The 21,561-nt window shown below is 46.6% G+C and overlaps 2 long non-coding RNA genes across 2 annotated transcripts; one reads left to right on the top strand and one right to left on the bottom strand.

Annotated features, from left to right (window-relative positions):
- Nucleotides 1-728: 728 nt before the first annotated feature.
- Nucleotides 729-5,688, bottom strand: LOC311444012. The gene is made up of 3 exons (XR_014697620.1): nt 5,216-5,688; nt 4,743-4,974; nt 729-2,734 (listed from the first exon to the last, which is right to left on the bottom strand). It is a non-coding gene; the product is annotated as an uncharacterized lncRNA (long non-coding RNA).
- Nucleotides 5,689-15,863: 10,175 nt separating this feature from the next.
- On the top strand, nt 15,864-17,776 carry LOC311430349. Its single transcript, XR_014688718.1, has 2 exons — nt 15,864-17,348; nt 17,547-17,776. It is a non-coding gene; the product is annotated as an uncharacterized lncRNA (long non-coding RNA).
- The last annotated feature ends 3,785 nt before the right edge of the window (nt 17,777-21,561 follow it).

Here is a 21,561-nt window from a genome sequence, read left to right as displayed (position 1 = left end):
AAAAGGGGTTGCATATCACTGCTTAGTTTTGCACAGCTTGTCTGTGGCAGAACAGGCTCTTTGTCTTGCTTGCTGACTTCTTGCCCACTATCCTGATTTATCATACTGGCAGGGACACATGGCGCCACTAGGTTGGCTCAAGACAGCTTTCTGACAAAAATCTCTGGCTAAAAGGAGAGCCACGTGGTGTCAGAAATCTGTGTACCTATTGTCTGGCTTGCGCTGGAGCGACTGGTATTGTGGGTGTCCCAGTAACACTGGCACCAGTGGTACCAGCACAGGTGAGAGTTCGCATCCCCTGGACAAAAGCATTTCACGAAGCAGCAGGGGCAGGCAGGTCTATAAGGCAAAACAAGCTGGGAGCTGAAGATGACACTGAGGCAGGCATGAGAGTGGACCCGCTGCCATGCAGGTGCAGCCCCACAGCACCCAAAGAAGAGCAAAGCAGGTCAGGTGGTGGTGAGCAGGTTCAGCTAGGAGTATGGGCTGCCAGAAGATCCAAGTGACCACAGATAGAGACAAGCAAGGTGCAAGGTCAAGCCAGAAAGTGAAGCCAGCAAGTCAGGGTCTGAGTCAGGTTCAGTGACAATAACCAGGAGCAGCCACTGGTGTGGTCAGCATCAGATAAGCCTGCAGCAAAGAGGAGGATCTGAGATCAGCTCTGCTGGGCCAGGGTCTGGGCCAGCAGGTACGTGGCCAGCCACAGGCATGTCTGTAACACAGCTCAGGCAAGGACCAGGGCTTCTGAGTGAAAGCAAGCAGGCCCTGCTTCCTATAGCTCTTTCTCACACAGCAGTCTGACCCGAGGCCATGCAGCAGCACCATGTCAGAGCTGGCTTGAGACAGCTTGTCTCTGACAAACAAACTAAGAAAAGGTGTAACAAAGAGCTTCAGCCCATCTGAGGGGTGTGCATATGTAACTGAGATGGTATATGGGACTTAGCATTTTATTGCCAGAGTTTATTCGAGAGACGTAAACCGCCACCACATAATGAACAATTGGAGACACAGTCAGACATAACTTCACACCATTAAGTGCCGTAAGTCAGAAATGAAGGAGAGGAGCTAGGAATTCAAGGAATCACATGGATCCTTGATTCATGTGGGTGTTTTCCTCCTCTTCTAGTATGCTGGTTCTCCTATCCTGGCGAACAAAATCGCCTGGGTTTCTTTTCTTCCTTTCTGCTGTTCCTTTGAATATGACCCTTAAGACACCACAGAGAGTCCCAGACTTGTACTGGTTACCTTGCATTGCATAATCAGCTTTCTCGCAATCACAGAATATCTCAAAACCAAGAAAAGACCACAAAGCTGGAACACAGGCTGTGCTAAGGGCATCCCTGGCCAATACTCCAAAGTGCCAGTGACTACCCTCACTGACAGAGTGTGAACCTGTTAGCAGCACCACAGGCCTTGCCCTGGAACACTTCATGCTGCAAATTAATGTTCTCAGCTTTAATGTGTAGCCTCAGCACCCAAAATAAATCTGCCCGTAACAAATTACAGCCACAACCTCCTTCTGTTCTGGCCACAGTCGCTGCTGTGGTATACTTGTTTGTGACTTGTCTCTGTAGGCACAGGCGGCTCATTCTTTTCCTTCACATACTTAGGGTACCTGATCTTACACCTGGGAAGAAAGGCTGAGACTTGGAGGGAAAACTCTTGTCAAGTCTGAGCAAAGGTGCTCAGATACACATGTCTACTTCCAGGTATGCATTGACAAAATTTCTGAGCTAGTGATCACAAGTAGCACCAATTCTTAGTGTGCAGCAGTAAGATACAAACCGCAAATAAAAATACAGAGAGGAAAAGCCGAGAGCTGCAGCTTTTTCCCTTTGAGTGCTGGAATGCATGTTCAAGGGCTAAACAGTTCCCACTATAATATTTCAGCAGCATTACATTACAGCAGAAGTTGTACGGCGTCCAGGTTGGAGGTCCTTTCAGTTTTCATACATCGTTTACCTCCCACCTTCTTATTTATATTCTGGCATCCCAGCCAGCTGTGGTCAAACATCTAAGTCCCGAATAAAATTAAATGTGACGGCAGGCTAGCTATTGGAGCAGCTATTATTAGAGCCTGAGGGAGTTTTGGCCTTAGCTGAAGAAGTAACTTCAAACACCGAAGGTTCCTGACGGCTACAGCTGGCTGAAGCCCAGTACTGTAAGGTAATGCAGAACAAGCCCGTGGTCTTTTCCCTAATTTCAGCAGCACTGTGTGCGTGGACATTCAGAGGGTATTTTGGAGGGGAAAAAAAAAAAAAAAAAAAAGCATTCAGGAAATAAGTTCAATTATTTATGGTGAGTGTCTGGATTTAGAAAGGCTGCCTGCTCAGAGGCATGGCCATGCAAATCAGCTGGGCACAGATATCCTCTCCCAGCCTTGGGGCTGTTTGCAGTGTATATGTGCTAGAGGCATGTGTTGCACTTTGCACAGGAAAGAAAGACAGATCGTGCTGTTTTAAATTTACAATCCTCATTAAATTAACTCTGTCTCCAGTAGAGTATTTATGCACATTATCAAACGCACTATATTTTATGTAGTTGGGCACATCTTCAGTCACACAACACCCTGACTTTCAAAGGCCAGGTGGTTCAGCTGGGTTCCTAGTCCAGAACTTTTGGCTGATTTTATCCATTTTTTTTACTGATACCTCCTTTTCATGAGGCAGATCCTTCACTCCATATTTGTGACTTATTCATGCCAAACCTTCTTGGACCTCAGTAAGAGCTTTTCCTGGTAAGAAAGGAAGAAACAATCCATATTTAAGCTCTCTGGTCCATATGCCATTATTAATTTTACATCTAAATTTGGCCTCCTGAACTTGGGCCATCACTGTCGATAGCAACTGACCACAAATGTTATTCCTAACCATAACAGCATTGCAGATCAACTGTCCTCAGCTGGAAAAAGGAAGACAAGCCTCCTTGTCAAACTTAAGCCCTTGCAATCATTTTGCAATAGCTAATAATATTTTGCTAGAATAAAGGTGAAAAAAATGTAGAAAAAGATGTAATGAGATGCTGGATTTGTCTCTAGTTTATTGTTGTGGGGCTTTAGTGAAACAAATTTGGGTAATCAACATTGTGCTGTATTAAAACTATGTTGTAAAAGCCAGCATTTCGTGCCTCTTAAAATCTTATCTGCTATTGGTTTGTGTCTTGCTTCACATGGTTTCTCAGCCTGTTTTGCAAAATGTTGAATTTCCTAATATCAGCCTCTACGATGTTCAATAAGGCTGAAGAAAATTGTCAATTTTGTGCTGTTCCAAAATGAAGTATTTTAAAATTGTTTCTTTAGATCCAAGTTCAAGTGCAAACCTAACATTCCTCTTGACTTCCACCCCCCAAAAGTTGTTTGCAACTTATCAGGGCTGGATGGAATTAGAGGACTGTGACACAGCCTTTCCCTTATCGCGTGGTACAATAATCAGGAGTACACATCTTGTTCCCCTCAGCAAACATGTTCCTATTGCACTGCAACCCTGTTGACCCAAGCAGTTAGCCAATGTTCAGTGGCATTTGTAGGGGAATCAGATATTTTTCTGTTTCTGCCCCTTTATCTCAGGCAATGTGTACAGAGGCTCATTCCATCGAAAACCAGTAAGGATTAAATAGCAGGAGACAATACGCCAAATCTCATTCTGCCAGCGCTTAAACCAAGCCCTTTCTACGCTCACAGTCCCGTGTCCTTTTCCAGCTGTTTGCCAGGTACTTGGTTGTGCTCTGCCACCTCATTTGTAGACACACCGATGCAATCAATAATCCTTGTTTGTATTTGCAGGGAAACCTCTAACTGCATGTCCAACCACTTCGGGCTCACATGTGGGACTGATCCATGGGCAATGATTTTCCATTACTGCAATAGCCAGAAAGTGGAAGGACTCTAGCCTGGCCTAGCTTGTCATCCGTTGTCTACACCACTGCACATGCTACACATGCAAGCGATTATGGGAAGCATGCTCATGGCATTCCAGATCCTCCCGAACAGTAGCACCCTTGCAATGCTCTTGCCTATTGCTTGGGAGAGTAGGCCTCCCTCACTTCGGAGAGCACAAGTCATTTCATGTGGGTTGCTGAGATACACTGAGTAACGACACATGGGAAGCTCAGCAACTCGTTGCTTTCTTGGTTGTTTTCCTCTTGAGCAATTCTGATCCCAGGAAAGAGATTTTTCTCTCCTTCTTCTTGCCTGTGCATGATGCACATGAGCAATGGCAAAGTGGCAGCACCTTCCATTAGCTCTTTGCCAAAATGCATGTTGGTTTGCAAGGCCTCTCTTTTAATGAAGATGTGAAGCATTAGTCTTGTTCATATTCAGTGATAAAAAAATAGAATAGTGTAGCACAAAAGATTGGAAGGGATCTCTTTGTATCTCCCTGCCCAAATGTTTGCTCTTCCAGATATGTTCTTCATATAACCTCTTAAATTAACCCGTTCAGCTGCAACTTAGTTCTTGTTAAGAATCCATCTACATATGGGAGGCTGTTTCCAAAAATCAGCTTTCCCTTTACTAGAACAATTTATTCATGTGTAGCATTTATCAGTTTGTCCTGTTGATAAACCTGACCTTCACCTCTTCTGTGGTGTTTACTCTTCTGAGAGCAGCTGGCCACTTTCTCAAACTTTGTTTTTGAGGGCACAGTGTAGGGCAATGTTCTCTGCATGTAGCTTAAAGTATTTAAATAAAATGTCTAATTTTGGAGCTTTTTTAGAACGTAGGCTGAATGGCTGGAGATACCCACCTCTTTCCATCAGCTGCAGGAGTCCCAGGTGACATAGCTGTGAAGTTTCTGAGGATGGGGAGTACAAATCCAGGCTTTAATGCTGTTGTTCTTTATCTCTTGACGTCTTTCTCTGCACGGGTTCTGATGAGAATTTATCTTTCATAGTTAAAACACAGCATTCCAGTATTCCAGATAAAGTCTCATCACTGTCATCAGTAGCTTTCATACTTCTATGTCAGTCAGAAATACCCTGAAAGAGTTGCCAGCATGTTAACTTTTAACAGGCCTGAATTCTGCACTATATTTCCCTCCTCACCACTTACAGTTCATTAACTCTCTAGTTTAGACTTGAAATTCACATTAGTCTGAAGTCCATGATCTTTCACTCCAGATTATTAAATTTTTAAATTATTACTTTATTTCTGTCAACCCAGATCTTAAAGTGAGTTCTTCTTGGGCAGTATTTTCAATCTTGTCTATGAAGACATTACCTGCCACTTCACACGGCAATTTTACGTTTCATTAACACCCTCTTGGTTTTTGTGTCCTTGCCATCAGTGGCAGCAGTGGTCTGCCTGCTCCCAAGAACAAGAAATTCCTGTCAGAAGCTCTCGCTCTGTGCTGAACAGTCACCCACTTGTTGCCTATACGTTTGCCACACTGCCTAAATAGCAAATGTCAGAAGGTATAATTTCTTAATCATAAAGCTGTTCTTGGAACAGAGGGAAATGTGACAATAAAACTGTTATCAGCTCTTAGGAAATCACAGCCCTATTAGCATTCAGTCAGAGGAAACTGCTGCTTATTTGAAAGATGATTATTTGATTGCTGCTTATTTGCAAGGTGATTTCTCATTGCAAGTTGCACCGAAGCTGCTAGGATCTGCCAAAGCCCATGCTCCACGGTCTCAATAACATTCAGACTTCGTACTTCTCTTTACACCAAAACTGGAAATACGAAGTGTGGTTAACTGGTGGAGGGGAAAGATTGTTTCAGTTGCTGGTTTACAGTGCGGTGGTTGAGCAAGATAGGGTGAGGAGTGATAAAGGTCATTTCCAAGAAAGGGAGAGTTGATGTTTTTCTGTAGTATCAAGAGGGGTGGTAGACACATGGCTTTTAGTCTGCCGAAGTCCAAGGAACGATCAGGTTGTACACCCTGTGGGGCCTCAAAGTCCTGTCATACCCCAGATACTTTTGCATCCCTGCATTCCTGTTCCCCACAGGATGACCATATGCTCCCTTCCCATCTCTCAAGGGATCTTCATGATGCTGGAAGATGTTATCAACTTATATTTTGAGGGGTGTGCATTCCAGCTACTGGTGAAGCTGCTGGACATGCTAAATAGAAGCTTCAACTGTCACTCTCTGGTGATTGTTCTCAACATCAGGCATTTTCTGCCTGAGGATGTTTGTAACATTCCTCCAATAATCTAGAAATGACTGAATGCGATGTAGTAAAGTTATCGCATTACATGTGAGCATGAACAAACTGACGTGGGCATGACGTTATGTGCAGGCCCTGACTTCAGTGCCCAAATGCACACATTCCTGGATGCAAAAGCTGCTTTAACCTTCCAGGCACTGATGAATAAAATGTAATAAAGCAAATTGCTAGTGCTTGGTCAGCATTTAATCAATAGGGAGCTACACAGAGTGGCTTTTGCACTACGGGGAAACACATACACATTGTAGAGGAAGTGGAGGGCCCTTTCTGGAAGAAAACAGAGAAAAGCAGGTGTAAGTGGAGCAGAAAAACGATGCAACCCCTACAGAAATGTCTCATGCAATCTGTGGAGCACAGGGAATGTATAGGGCAATAAAGTTTAGGATTTCCAGGTACCGTCAATGCCAGCCAAGAATAATGACTCATTCAAGTGTGTGTAAGAGGTGCACTTTGAAAATAAGAATGTGGGCAAACAGGTACTGGCATGGCAATGCACACAACAGTTTGTTTAAACACTATCTTTCCTAACCAGCTGCTTGCTGACACGTGACAAGCCGCGGTCCTTTGCCAGGCCCATGGCCTGCGTCTCCTGGCCCGGCCCCTTGCTGTGAAACCCTCCTCAGCTCTCAGCCAGGCTTTCTGATACTGCAACGGGCCCAGCACAAGGACCTTAAGAGAGAAAGAGGAAGAAGGAATTATTATTGAAGAAAAAAAAGAAGAAGAGAGAACTGTGTGTCATGCAACAGTTTCATGCTGAGCGTGTGGATGACTAAGCCTCCACGCTGGAGATCCCCCAGCTCACTTCCTCACGCACAGCCCAGCCCACTGAAAATATTGCCTGCGTAGCCATCGAAAATGGCATCCCTCACGCAGGAGGCAGAGGCCCCTCTGTGGTCCCCACGCTGTCACCTCGGACAGCCACAGGCAGCAGGAGCGGGCATGGCCCCACATTCCTGGGAGGCTTCTGGGCCCCGTAAGTGTGCGTCTGACGGGAGCTGCCATGGAGGTTGTAGCATAGACACAGTGGAAATAGCGCGGTGCCTCATGAGCTGGCTCGTTAAAGGCAGTAATAACAACGTGCAGCATTCCTCTGCCTTGAGATCAGCATCCCAGACCAGTCAGACTGATGCCAGCACTGCGCCACACCTGCCCGTGCTGTCATTAAAAACCAAATCCTTGTCTCAGGGAAGTCAGTGCCAAAACCCCATTCAGTCTTCCGCTGCCTTTTTGGCCATTTTCTGCCAGCCCTGGGGATGGGGACATTGGCCCACGAGTGGGTGGGGGTCAGGGTCTCCTATTGCATCTGGAAGCTCCGCTCAGCTGGTCTTCCCATTTCTAGCACAGGGTCAATGGGCTCAAGATGGAAAGCAGCATGAGCAAGGTGGTAATAGAAAAGATAAGACACGGCAAGATATAAGACAATACAATGCGGTATTGTATGAGACATGGCTGCTATTGTTATGAGGGCTCTTGGTTGGCCAAGTGACAAAATACATCTTTTGGGGTTGCTTATCACTCGTGTGTGCTTTAAGGTGGCTTTTGAGTTTTGGTTCAGTTTGGTTTTGCTTTTTTTTTTTTTTTTTTTTTTTTGGTTTGTTTCAGATCCCTCTTCTAAATATAGGAAAGTTCCCTTTTGTCTCTTGGCATTGGAGAGCACTGATCACTCTTCTGGTCCGAATACATCTACGTCTAAATCCAGTCTTTTCAGAGAGCTCCTGCGTTTTGAAGGAGGCTTCCAGCAAAGGCCTGTGCTGCAGCTTGGAAAGGCACCCAGCACCCTGCCTGCACGGGGAGAGGGGTGGAGCTCAAAAGCCTTCAAGTGCCCTTCCCTCCTCCTGCAGGGCGAAGTCCAGGGAGCAAAAAAAAACCCACACCAGAGCAGGCTCCTCCTGGGAGCTGCTGCCCAGCACCCCATGCTTCCCTGTGATCGCACACCATTGCGTGCCACAGCACCAGTGTTAAGAAAGTGACCTCAGAGGACAGCTAGATGCTGTTTCCTTCTCACATCACAGAATTTGTCTATTCATAATTGTACCTTGGACTGTTAGAATAATCTCTTTAACTCTCTTCAGTCGATTTATTTGCTATATAAACAGTGCTGTAGGGATGAGACATACCCTGTAGACTAACGATGGGCCACTAGTTTTGCATGTACCACCCATTCCATTTTTGATTTGAAAGCATCTCCAGAGCAGCAAAATAACATGCTGTAAATGAAATTCTGGCTGCCTTTTGATGCAGTTGAATAGCTAGCACTAAGGAAGAGTCAGGTTTGCATGCTAGACTATTACAGGCCCAGATAGGATGAATACTCACTGTGGCTTGCAACAAAATTTTTGACACAAGTAGTAATAAAACATAATAGCATTTGAGGTTTTTAAAAGAAGGCACTTCCCATACAGACTAACCACAGGAACAATTAAAGGTGCAAAAGTCCATTTTCCTCCTGTGCTGTCAGACAGAATACATTAACCTATGAACAAACCCAGGGGTTGCATTCTTTTGTTCTGCAAATTAGCTAACCTCATAATTACAGGGTTTTATGTAACTAAAGGAGGCTCCTTTTGATCTGCACTTCTTTTAGATCAAGTTGCTTTACATCAAAATAATCACTGGCCTGGTTTGCACAAGGGACATCACAAGCAGTGTTAGTGAGATTTTCTTGCAATAAAGCTTATTACACCTTGAGGGCTTTCAGAGAGTATTCAGGAGGGTTTTCAGGAGGAAAGATTATTCCGAAGTACCTACCACGATCAAAATGGAGTGTAGCTAAAAAGTCATCTATTCTTTCTGGAAATATTACCCTTTCTACCTCAAGACAGCCCCGTAAAACCTCATGACATCATTTATTTCCATTAGTCACAGCTCATTTCTCCCTAATAAAAGAAGTGCAATCTGGGACAGATTGACGTCCATAAACATGATTTACTCTGTTATCTCATGAAAGCAAGCCACTAGCCAAAACTTCAGGTGTTAGAGACATTTCTGGGATGATAAGCCGATGATGGAAGCCGATGATGGAAGCCGATGTTTCATCAGGATGGGAGTTCCCACTTGCTCACAGAGAAGACAAGATGACTTACAGCCCCAAACCCAAGAACTGCGATAAGGGCCGTGCTGTTTCTCACCATTCAAATTCCCTTCCAGGAGGGCATGCAACCTCCAATCTTTGCCTCTTGACCTGTCATGGGCTGTGGAGGTATCAGAGCACCTATTAGGCTCAGCATCAGGGCCTACCTTGATCATGGGCCTACCTTGCTCGCAGCTTCTCCATTCCCTCTGCTCGGTGCCACACAGACACAAAGCAACACCTCGTTTCCCTCGTGTGCCCTTTATTCTGGGATACACTGTGCTTATTTTGGAAATGAAAGGTCGTAGCAGAAAGCACTTAAAGACACCTGCGTTTACCACACAAGATAAATCCTGGCTGTTACACGAGCCCCCACGTCAGTGAGCTTAGCAGCTGTAGTGCCCTGAAGCCTGGCCCATGTGCGGAAGGGTAAATAAGGCTCTTTTTCCTTGGTGGTTGCTGACAAAGGCCTAATAATGCTTCTGTCCTGTGGGAAATAAGTATGTTAATTTGCCTGTGTAAACACTCATCCCTCGTCAGGAAATGCCCCGCTTAGCTCTACGTGTCCCTCCACATGCTTTATGGAGGCAGTTATATAAACAGCTGACTCCCCGTGCCTCTTCTCACCTCCTCAGTAACACAGGCCAAAAATCCAGCAGCCCAAAACCACATTTCTGCTCTCTCCAGGATCTTCCCAGTCCTCCTCCCCTCCAGAGTCAAATGCTTTTCCTTGCATCAAATGAATTCAGGCTGATACAGTCTTTGTCAGTCACGGTAGCCCCGGGAAGTCATCCCTTTTGACGTCTCCATCCCATTTATTGACGTCTCCAGACCCATCTCTATAACTTTGGCATTGAGAAAATGACCTTCAAACCTCGGGAACGGAGCACACTGTTCCTTCCACACTTCACATCTTTTTATCATCTCTCTGTCTACAGTTGTGAAGACAGCAGCTCTGGGGACAATTTTCCTGCTTTAAAGCAATTTTAAACGTTGGCATTGTATCCCCGATTGCCCCCTCCGTAATTTCTGAATGGAGGGCACAGAAGCAGTTCGCGTTGCTGCCATCTCCCGGCTCAGCCGGCGAACTCCACGGAGCAATAACAAAGGCCCATTAACAACGAGGAGAAATTAAACAAACTCGAAGAGAACATCAATCTTCCCGAGGGCGGCTGTTAGATGCCAGAAGAGCGTGTTAAAGGCGCTACACACCAAAGGACCACTGCCAGCTGCAAATCCTGGTGCTGTCTGCGACCGCCTCACTATCGCTGCCACACCAACGTAACACCGATGGTGATGTTAGGAGACATGAGGAAAGACGTATTTCACTCGTTTTGGAAGGCATTTGATAAGTGGCTCTGCAATCAGTTTTATGGCTTTCTTGAAGTCATTTCCCTGCTGCTCGTACAGCTCTTTCAAAGCCTGGAAAAAGAGAGAGAATGAAAATTTTTTTGCTTTTAAGCAGGTACATGGGAAACAATGGAAATTACCTAGGGAAGTTCAAGGAGAGGTGCAGGCTTAGAAATTAATTTACTTTTAGGAACTGATAAGCTGACAATGTCCCTCTAATTACTGTGGTTCCAGTAGCTGTGGTAAATACAGCATTTGCAGCAACTTCGTAGCTGATAAATTAAAAAAAAAAAAAAAAAGAAAAGAAAAAAAAAAAAGAAAAAACAGTCTACTTCATTTAAAGTTCATTAAAGGCTTTTAAAAAGGCAATAACCTGAGCAAAAATAATTAAGTACCTTTAGTAGCTATTTTCGCTGCACACCACAACACATTTCAGAATAAAAAAGTAGCCTTTGCTGTGCCCTGTACAGAGAGCAATATCATGAGGTGCACAGAGAATCCAGTATGAATTCATCATATAATTGTACAATATGTTTAATTTCTGCCCTTATTTTGTGAACAAAAGCACAGTATTTTGTCTTTACTCCATTCACATATGCTGAATTTCAGATTCTTTGCAGTTTTATCATTGCCCCAGCTTTCTCATGAAAACTCTTCATACATCAAAATCATGTCTAATGATTAGGAATCCAAAAAGCCTCCGTATTCCGTGAATGACACCTCTGTACTTCAGCTCCAAGCTCTGCCACTCCTCAAAAATTCATTCTGCTGCTGCTGCCCGGGATGATGAAGCACAGGCGAGCTCTCTGCTCCCTTCCGCAGCCGTGGCTGCATTCATCAGCCAGCCAGCTGGCTGCACCAGCTCCCTTCGGATCCTCTTTCCCTGACTAAGCAGTGCTGCCATAAAACTGCATTGTCTCTGCGCGCTCTGCCCTTCCTCCACAGATGTTACCATTTCAATGGGCATACACAGTCCCTCGGCAAAGCTAAAATAATGCTGTGCCAAGTTCCTCTTGGCCAAGATACTTCCTGATGCTGATTTTTTTGGAGCTCGTGCCAGCAGCGTACCTTTCCCACCCCAAGGACAGAATGTCTTTGCTTTCTGCTGCCTGGCAGACTGCCCGTATGGCATCCAGGTCTCTTAAGTTCAGCATGGTTTCCATATGATCAGGTTAAATTATTTCAGGATAATAAACAATTTCGCGGCACACAACACTCTCTGGAGCATAGTCACTTACACTCAATAAATATTTTGCATACAAAATTGCATGCAAAACCTAGAAATGCAAAACCTAACCTTAGGAGAGATATTTTCCTTGCCTGGTGCAGTAAAGCAAGAGCCCTCACTGAGCCATTCTGTATGGACATCTACCCCATGCAACGTGGTCAGTAATTTTTATCTGTCGTTCTCTGTTGTGTAATTCCACTACCGATTACTGCAGTGAAATACAATTGCCCTAATGAAATTGTTCAAGAAAAACAGTGACAGAATCTGCCCTTATTTTGTAGGTGTCACCACTGCCACACAGAGCAAGCTAACCAAAGACGCCCATCCCTCTGCTGTTCTAGTGGCTCTCTGAGCTCATGTGTCACCTTAATGGGCTTCATAAAGGTATGCAAAAGAGAATTAGCACTGGTTAGAGACACGTGTGGCCAAAGGACAGATGTGCTCAGCACAGCATGATCGTCAGGCACCACAAAATACAGAGGATGACATAAAATGTTTGTGGCGTGTTCGTCTTTTCATAACTGCTATAGGTGTCCGACATGCCTATAAGAAATTCCCCTTACCTTTGGCAGAAGCAGCCCCCTGTGAGCATTTGGGAGCAAATGGCAGCCTGAGGGAAGCATTTCAGCCAGATGTGCCCACACGTGTGGCAGCAGGATGCTGGAGCCAGGCATGTGCTTCCCTAACAGCCCTGCAGGTAGGGCTCACAGCAGTTTCCTAAACGTTCCCGCTGCCGTTTTGCCATTCAGCAGCTTTGTCATGGATCCTGGGAGAGATGGGAGCTTGAGAGGCTTGGTGAGTGATGGATTCGCCTTTCCTTGAAGGTATTTCTCACCAGCGAGGCAGGTGTTGACTCGCTGCTGACTCTGCTCTGCCTCTTCCCCCCTGATTTGAGGACCTCAGCAGCCACATTTTTCACCCCACAGCCTTCATGTGCACACAGTTACATCCTGTGCACAACTGTTAATTACAAGCGGTTGTTTTGTTGGCAAAATCTGGTTCCTCACAGGTCATTGTATACATCCTGCCCCACAAAAACCCCGTTCCCCTCCTTGCAGCCCCTCTATCTGCTGTAAGGCAGCACTGGCCAGGGCTCCTCCATCCCGCTTACTCCCTCCCTGGTTCCTTCAGCTGTGTGTCACGGGATCACTAATCCCTCACTGCAGTGCTTCATCTTCCTCTCTCTCTGTATTTTGACAGCTCAGGAGGCAGCACATGCTCTGACGGGCTCAGAGCAACATGTGCTAAGTGGCTTGCAGCGTTCACATGCTGTGTGCTTGGCCCAGGGCTGCCTCTCACAGTGGAGGAGGCTGAGCTGCCCTTCCCTCTCCTCAGGATGTGCTGTTGTGCCCAGCCACTGGCATCTGGTGATGCCCCTAGGAGTTACACATCCATGAGACTCCTCATTCTCTGGCATTTTTGGTAAAAATCGCCCAACAGATTCCAGAGACTTTAGGTCTGAGAGGCAGGCAGGAAGACCGGCAGCTGCAGCATAGTTCCAATTCCTTAGGAAACCAGGAAAAAAAATATGAATTATATTGGAAAGGGGATGCTAAGGAGCTGCACTCAGTACCACCACTACCTCGCTGTCTCACCACCGCCTTTCATCTGTCCACCAGTCTTCTTATCTCTCAACCTAGATGGCAAGGTCTGTGGAGCAAGAAATGTATTTTTTCTCTCTGATTTCCTCATTATAGAAATAAAAAAGCAATAACATAGAAACACACAGTGTTGGAGTAGGTTCATTTTCTACAGCAAATGATTCTCACGAAATTGTTTGAGACACCTGGCACACAGCAGGCGAGCTCAGACCTCGGGGTGACTGAAGGTGCTGAAAACTGCTCCTTGGCCTCCTCCCCAGCTGCTCCCTTCCTCCTAACAAGCACTGAGCCACTGCGACCCTCTGACACGCAGCATACCAGGTCACCACCCCAAATCTGATGTCAGGGAGTGTTCTTGGCCACAGCCCTTGGGAGGGAGTGTGCATCTCTTGCCTGTCTGCGTGAGGGGTCCTGAGCAAAGCCACGCCACCCACAGCTGCGAGGGCAGGCACAGTGCATGACGTGGCTCGAGCACCGCACGGTGTGGGCAATGCAGCACAACAAACTCTGAATTCTGGACACCACCAGGGTTTGACCAGCTCTCCTCACAAATCTGCAGGCTAATTGCAGAGGGCGACCTGCTGGCCAGCTGCACCACCACGGCAGCGAGGGCTGCAAAGAAATAGTAAAGCAGGAAAGGTCGTGTTCATCGTGAGCTAATAACATCTCTGGGGTGGGCTGAAGCATCGGAAGCTTGTCTTAGTGCTCAGTGCTGGGAACAGGGGCTGAGAGACATCTTCAGCTAATGAATCAGCTTAATATGGTTAAAATTTCTTTCTTGTTAGCTTGAGCAGCAGGATAAATGAGTGATACATGTGCGTGTCACAAGGGGAGCGGGACGATGAAGGAGGTTAATTCACACGGGAAGAAAAGGCAATAAATATCTAACCAAGATGAACAAATGAAAAACACTGCAAACAGACGGGAGTAAGCCTGTTTTCGGTGGCTTGAAATACGACAGTATTTACGGTCACTGTCCTGCGGGGTGCACATTAAATTTCCCTGACTTGTGGGGCTACTCATACGAAAATTAAAATTTCCCATCCTTTTCAAAAGCAGTAGGCAGGAGATGTGATGTCGGCTCACCCTTCGGAGTATCGAGTTCCTGCGTTGAAGGTTTTGCACATCGAAACGCTCCTCAAGCCTGCACCTCTATTGTTTGGCTCTGCCCAAAAGCTGGCCCCAGACGAAGGAGGATGTTGCTGAGGTACAACATCTGCTACCGCAGAAGCAAAGCAGGGCTGGGGAGTTGCAGAGCAGCTCCCTTTCTGATTTTGCTGGCATCCTTTTCACAGCACACACCTGGATACCTGCTGTTACCCTTAGTTTGAACCCAATAAGCGCCGTGTTTGGCAGGGGACAGAAATAGATAACACGTGAGAACAGAGCCAAAGGCTCAGCCATCTAGCTGAACATGTAGCTGGCGTTTGCCCTTGTAAAGTCATTCCTCAAAGTGCAGAGACTTTGACTACAGAAGCTGCACCATGCCCAGCTGGAGCCCTGCAGAGGAAGTCCAACGTCATCTCCTATGTATGGATCCACCAGCTGAGAGCCAGGAAAAGCCACAGTGCCTGAGTAGGACCATCCCCTGCTCAGGGTCAGTCTGGCAGTGATGTTGCTTTGCTCTCTGCTCCCTGCTGTGAGGCCAGGCAGTGGCCACAAGGTGCAGGAGGAGGAGGAGGCCTCCTTCAGGAGCCCACAGGCATCTACCAGAGGAAAGGCCCTATGTTCGTGCTGCCTTCAAAATCTAGCGTCTGCAGGACTGTGGGCCTGGAGGGAGGAAGAGCTGCTGTGTGGTGGCACTGGGAGATGTGGGGGGCTGGTGGGAGAGCTCACACAGGTGAGAGGCACCAGTGTAGCGTGGCCACCCCGCTGCCTGTGCTCCTCTTAGTGTGTCCATCTGTCTCTCTGCTCTCTGCTCACTGCCAGCCCCGTGGTACTGGTGGCTCTCAGCACGAGCTGTTTGTGCTGGTGGGCTGCTGGGGCATGTTGCTCCTGGAACTGTGCTGCCCCATTTCCCTGTGGTCCCCTCTTGTCCTGGCCACGCAGGAGAAACCTGCCCTGGGTCTCTCTGCCTTGCACCAATTGTGCTTCCCCCTCCACAGATATAAACGGGCTGATGCCGAAGGCTGTGCTGACATCTGTGCCTCATTGCCATGCAGGCTTCCTTCGTGCGTCACTTTCAATGCTCCCAGGTGACACGCTGCCACCGAGTGCGTCAGGCCAGGGCTGGGATTTGAGCTGGGCTCTCCCCTCTTTGCCTCTCCTCTGAGGCAGCGGCAGCTCAGAAACGGCTGCTGGGATCAGCCTCCTGTTGGGGACTGCACACAAAGACTAGAGAAAATGAGAGCAAGGGAACACTGAAGCTTCAAGAAGCTTTAAGAAATTAGTCATTGCAGCATGGCTTCTGACTTTGTGCACCACACTGAGCTCTGTCAGCCCTCAGACAGCAGCAGGCCACAGTCATTGGCACAAAGCCCTCTTGCATGCAGGGCTGAGCTCTTCTAGCTGGTTACTGGAAGGCTGCTCTGCACCCAAAGGCGTGGAGAGAAGCAGCTGGGTCTGCTGCAGGACAGGAGCTGTATTACCAGGAGCCCTACCTGCAGCTCTGCACACAAAGAAGACCTGAGCCCCAAAGGTGTCCCCAGGCACTCATGACAAACGCAGGGACAGGTATTTGGTGGTGGGGCTGTGTGTGTGTAACTAGGAAGGGAAAGACCACAGCATGGTTACGACAGAAAGCCACAGAAGCTGTAGGTGTGTATATATAAGTTAAAACTGGGTCTGCAATGAAACTGGGAAGCAAAGAAAATCTCAGGAAAAGGGCTATATTATTAATAAGGACACCAGAAAGAGCCCCTGACTCCCTCAATTAACCACTGATGTCCCTCAAATGTGCAACCTAAATTTACAATGGTAGTTGTGGGAAAAGCTGCCACATGATACCTGAAAACCCTTCCAGGAGTCAACAGCAATGAATTCAATGAATTTTGAATGGATGTTCTCTTCTCCCATCCCACCACACTCCTTTTTTTTTTTTTTTAAGCTTTTCATCTTTGCTTAAGCCTCATGCAGCAACTAAGTCACAGCCCATCACCCGAAATCATGTGCATGTGTGAGAAATAGGCATTTGGATGCTTAAACATGTACACCTGTGCTTCATTGTAGTTCAGATTCCAGCCGAGTAATGAAACAAAGAGTCATGAAGCTCGTGTCCTAAGGAGAACAAAATAACAATCCTATCTCCAAGTCCCCTCCAATATTATTACAATACAGCATATTTAAAATGCCTCTATCAGCTACTCCAACACTGTGGTTTCCCCAGCTGAACATCCTAAAAGAAATTCCCTTAGGGTTCCAGTCCAGAAGCAAATGTCACCAGGTGCTTGTCCTTGGCATTCATTTTCATCCTATTCAGTCCCAGGGTGCTGAGTTAGGACCCGGGGCCGATGATGGCAGTGAGCAAGACCTAGTCATCTAGGCCAAGCCTAACTAAACCAAAGGCAAGGCAGACACAGGACCTCTGGCAGCTCTCTGTAGGCAGGGAGGGTGGGCAGCAGACGAGCCGCCAAGACGAGACGAGAGGGTGGATCTCTGTGCCCGGCTCGTTTGGTGAGAAGTGTGATCTCTCTGATCCTGCTGCCCACCTCACGGAGTCACTTTGACCCCATGTAGTCTTCTTCTGCAGCCTGCCAGCCCCAAAGCTCCTGTGCCATTCGCCTTGACCCCCTTCCAGAAGTTATGTGCTTTTAGTCTTCTGGGGCACCCGTCTGAGGTCAGCTTCTGAGTTAAAATGAGCTCAGTGGTCGTGTACCCAGGGAGATCAGACTGAATCTGACAACTTCTTCAACACCTTCTCTGGAATTAGTTTTGGCAGCCAGTTCCCAAAACTTTGTTCAGGTTCTTCCGAACTTGCTCTCTTGCACACCACGTGAGTCACTCCTTTGAGTCACCCTTCTGTAACGATTTAAAACATTTCTCTTGCTTCCATACAACTGACACGAAAGCCCTGTTCCTGTTCCTTGCTGGCTCGTTATTTTTTCTGCGGCTCCCACCCACTAACTAGTCAGGGAGCACACCTCAGTCTCGCCTGCGCTTTGAATCCAACTTTTTCTTCTCACCCCTGCAGGTCACGCTGACTGCAGGAACGTGAATTTCTTTCCTTCCCACGTTTCTCCACACGGCATTGTGTGACGACTCGTCTGAGGGAAAGCTGTAAGGTGAAATCAATCGCCTTGCACGGGGCTGTGAGCGCACCAGGGGCTCGGTAACGCCACAGACCAACAGGGTGCAGTACCACACCGCACACCGCTGCCCACAGGCACCCTCAGCAAACCCACGGGCGAGTGGTAATGTCCCAATTCCCAAACACAAAATTCACTTTTAACCAGTTTAACATCTGTTTCTCAAGCACATTTTAATGTTCTTATCTAAATGAATTTGGATTGCACAGAAATAAGAGAGGGCAGGTGGAAAAATTGCTTTTTTTTTTTTTTTTTTTAAGCCACTTAAAATAAACACTTTTCACCTGTTCATCTGAAACCCTCACAGTAGCAATTACCCACCGCATGTTTTCACAGCTCTGAAGCCTCAACAAATAGCCACGAGCCTTCAGATGAGGTGCATGCATGCTGACTGCAAAGCGGATTTAAAGCGATCTCTTATAAATAGTTAATACAGCGTAAATGGAGTATAAAGGAAAAGAATTGCTGAGCAGGAGAGAGAGGATGGTATCTTACTTGTGCACACCACCGCAGTCAGCCCAAATGCTTTCCCTCTACCGCAGTACACTAATTTCACTCATGGCTTGCCATTTCCATCTTCCAGCTCGGCTAATACAGCTGCCTGGAAATTAGAGAAGCTGGAAGCCCATGTTTGTTATTTCCACTACAGCATGCCACGGACCAGGGTCTTCGGCTGCCATGCAATGGCACAGGTCCACCGAAAAGCAAAGAAAACCTGTCCCATCAACCATGACACCACTCGGTGTTTATGATCACGCCATGCCCCAGACTCTGAAGTCCTGGTACTGACCCTCTTGACAATAACAGCAAAAAAAAAAAAAAAAAAAAAAAAAAAAAAAAAAAAACAGTGATCCCATAGGTATGTAATCTAGAGTCTAATTCCCATGAAATATTTAAAACTATGCTTTTGGATTTATCTCCCACACTCTGAAAAAAGAAAATAAAATCAGGCAGATGTGAGCTACCAGGAGCTGTAGGTACCTGGGGCTTCTTGCTCATCTATGAGATGGGGCTTTCCTACAAAGGCTTTGGCCTCGGGAGGAGGAGGAGGAGATTGTCCTCTATGGGTTTTCCAGCAGTCAGTGGGTGCAGGTAGTGCTCAGCAAGCTGCTGAAGGCCAGCCCTGCCCTTGCACAGCCCTAATCTGCCTGCTTGCACTCACAGAGTGCAAGCAGTGCCAGTGCTGCTGCTGGGGACGCCACCACTCCAACTCCATAGCAGCCAAGGCCAGCTGCAGGAGCACGGTGTTGGGCAAACAGGATTTGGTCCTGAGCCTGTGTCTTTAGGGCTGGTTTGGACAGCAGCTGACAGGCATCTCTCCTTTGTGCAGTCAGTCCTGGTTAAACGTACGCACACGGGTGTGTAGCTGATAGCACTTCAAAACAACCCCAAGGGATCCAACCTCCCTCAGGTATTTCCTTAATTTTTAGATTATGCTAAGATGATCCTGTTAAAAACCTCTTATCAGAGAAGGCGAACGGGGATTCCTACCAGTGCTCTCACATATTTGCAGATAACATCATCTCCCTAAAACTGTTTTGCTCCGTTTCCTTCCTGTCGTGTGTGACAACATTTGCTAACAACAAGCAGAAGACGAAGGACGAGGAAGCAAGATTTCAGCTCTTCAGACAGGAGATCATCCCCAAGTAGAAACTGCCTTTATTTTCATAATCTGTTTTCCTTTTCTCCTCTAGCTTATCTTCAGCTGCCTTTTTCTCCAGTCCAGTCACCACACACTGCCTGGAGCAGAAAGAAGCCGCACAGAAGAAGCACCATTACTCATGGGGTCACAGAGCTTTCCTACCATTTTTTGCACAACAATAACTACAATCAGTAAAACTTGCTCTAGGACCAAAAGAGGGGAACAAAAGGATTTTAGAAACAAATTCTCTCAGGCACTGCAGTTTGTTTGTCAAGTTGACTGCGGGAAGTGCAGGTCCAAGTAGGAGCAGTGGTGAGGAATGACAGTGAGCATCGTCCAAACTGACACCAAAGTGGAGAAGGAGTGGGGAGGCCAAAATCTACAGGAAAGGTCAGCCGGGTGCTGTTCTGACACCTGAAAACAAAACAAAATGAAGCAAAATAACAAAGCAACAGCTGTTGCTCACACGTACTTCTGCCTGCTAAGAGATCCCATGTGATTCAGCAGAGAAACCCACCCAAAGACGTGGGCAAAGCTGCTGCGGTTTGAGGAGAGCACTTCTGTCAGATCCAAGGGCAGCTTTGCTGCTGAGGAAGTACTTAACTGCAGAAGGTTGTCAGAGCACAAAATTAGGATTAAAAGGCTCTGCAAGACTTTTGGAAGTCTTTGTACTGTTTCTAAGGAGTATCACGCCTTTTATCTTCACAGTTGCCAAACCAGCCCTTCAAAAGGTGCAGTAGTGGAGAAGTGGATTAAGATGCTACTTAAAACCCATTCTGTTTTCTGTTAATTTGGTGCTTAATGTCTGTTTTACTCAGGCACATCCAGGTTAGTTTGATGATTTTGCTTCCAAACAGTAAGTGTAAAATTACCCTTACTAAAAAGGAAGGCTGGTATTTTTTTTATTTTTATTTTTTTAAGCAGAAGGAGCTACAACATCCAGCAAGGAGCAGAATACAGCTAATATGATGAAAGTCATGTTACAGCTGTGGAAGTTCACAGCCCCTTGCCTTTGTGATAAAGCTGATGTGTTCATGCCTGTGTTGATGTTGAGCTCCTGTTTTGCTGGGGCAGCAAGGAGCTGACACCAGGCTTTGCTTCCTCCAGCACCTCAGTTTTCAATACCCCACACCACCGTACCCTCCAGAAGGACAACCTGCAGTTTACCCATGTCGTTTTCTCCTTGCCCTGCTTAACCTTTGGCTGCAGCCCAGCATTCCTGGGAGCCGCTGCACTAACCCCTGCACAAGCGGTGCCTGCAGTGCTGGGATCTCTGGACCGAAGGTGTTTCATGAGGAATCCCCAATGTCACGAGAGGCTGCTGCATTCACCAGTCCTTTCCTGATGCATTCACCACTCCTTGCCTGCTGTATCCACCAGTCCTTACCCCCATCAGGGCACTCCACTCCCAGGTAACATGCGTAAAGCAGGAATGTGGAGTTCTCTCGAGAGCTATCTGCATTGGAAACAAAACACTCAAAACCAAAGTGAGTTAGCCGCAGCAGAGAGATGAATCCTGCAACGTGCTGGGTTTCCTGTGGGAATCACTTCTTGCAAGTGCGCTCCTCCAGCAATGATTTGGCAGAGCAGGCACCAAAGCAGGTCTGAATTCTGCTCTGGGTTTCCAGCACTGGTGTGACTTACACAGCAAGCTGGTTCAGGTGACAGTGGCTTATAAGTGCTAGATTCTCAAACAGGCTGCCCTGCTTGGTGTAATATTTGTGTCAGGAGAGGTTACAATCTCTTGGTTCAGTCTGTGAGCACTACCCAGTCGTGAAAGGATGCTGCAGGTGTGAAAGCTGCTTGCAGCTGCTTGGTCAGTTGTCTGTGTGACCACAGGAAGAGGGTCAAATGCCTCACCTGTGCAAAGTCAGAGCTCTGAATAGCCTTTCTAGCCATAAATTTTCCCTAAAGTATTATTTCAGGACTTAGAAAACAGCTTGTATAACCCAAAATTGTTTTAACCAAAACCAGAATTAACAGACAACAGTTCATTATACTTTTTTACATTTTACAGAAAATTACAACGAATCTTTTGTAACTGTATTTGAAATTGTAAAACTAATATCATTTATTTATGATGTACTTGGCCTCCAAATCTCCAAACAGATTTCTGTTGCACAGAGAAGTTACCAGCAACAAAACAGATAGTGACTAAAGGAGAAACGCAGGTAATACAGGATAAGAGAATCTGCTCTTTTTACCAAGACTAAAATCAGTCACAGATCAACGCCTTTCTCTGCTGATCCCTCTGTAAG

This window comes from Aythya ferina, assembly GCF_964211825.1.
Source record: "Aythya ferina genome assembly, chromosome: 1".
Taxonomy (NCBI): Eukaryota; Metazoa; Chordata; class Aves; order Anseriformes; family Anatidae; genus Aythya; species Aythya ferina.
The sequence above is the reverse complement of the archived record's forward strand: the minus strand, read 5'-3'. Positions and strand labels throughout refer to the sequence as shown.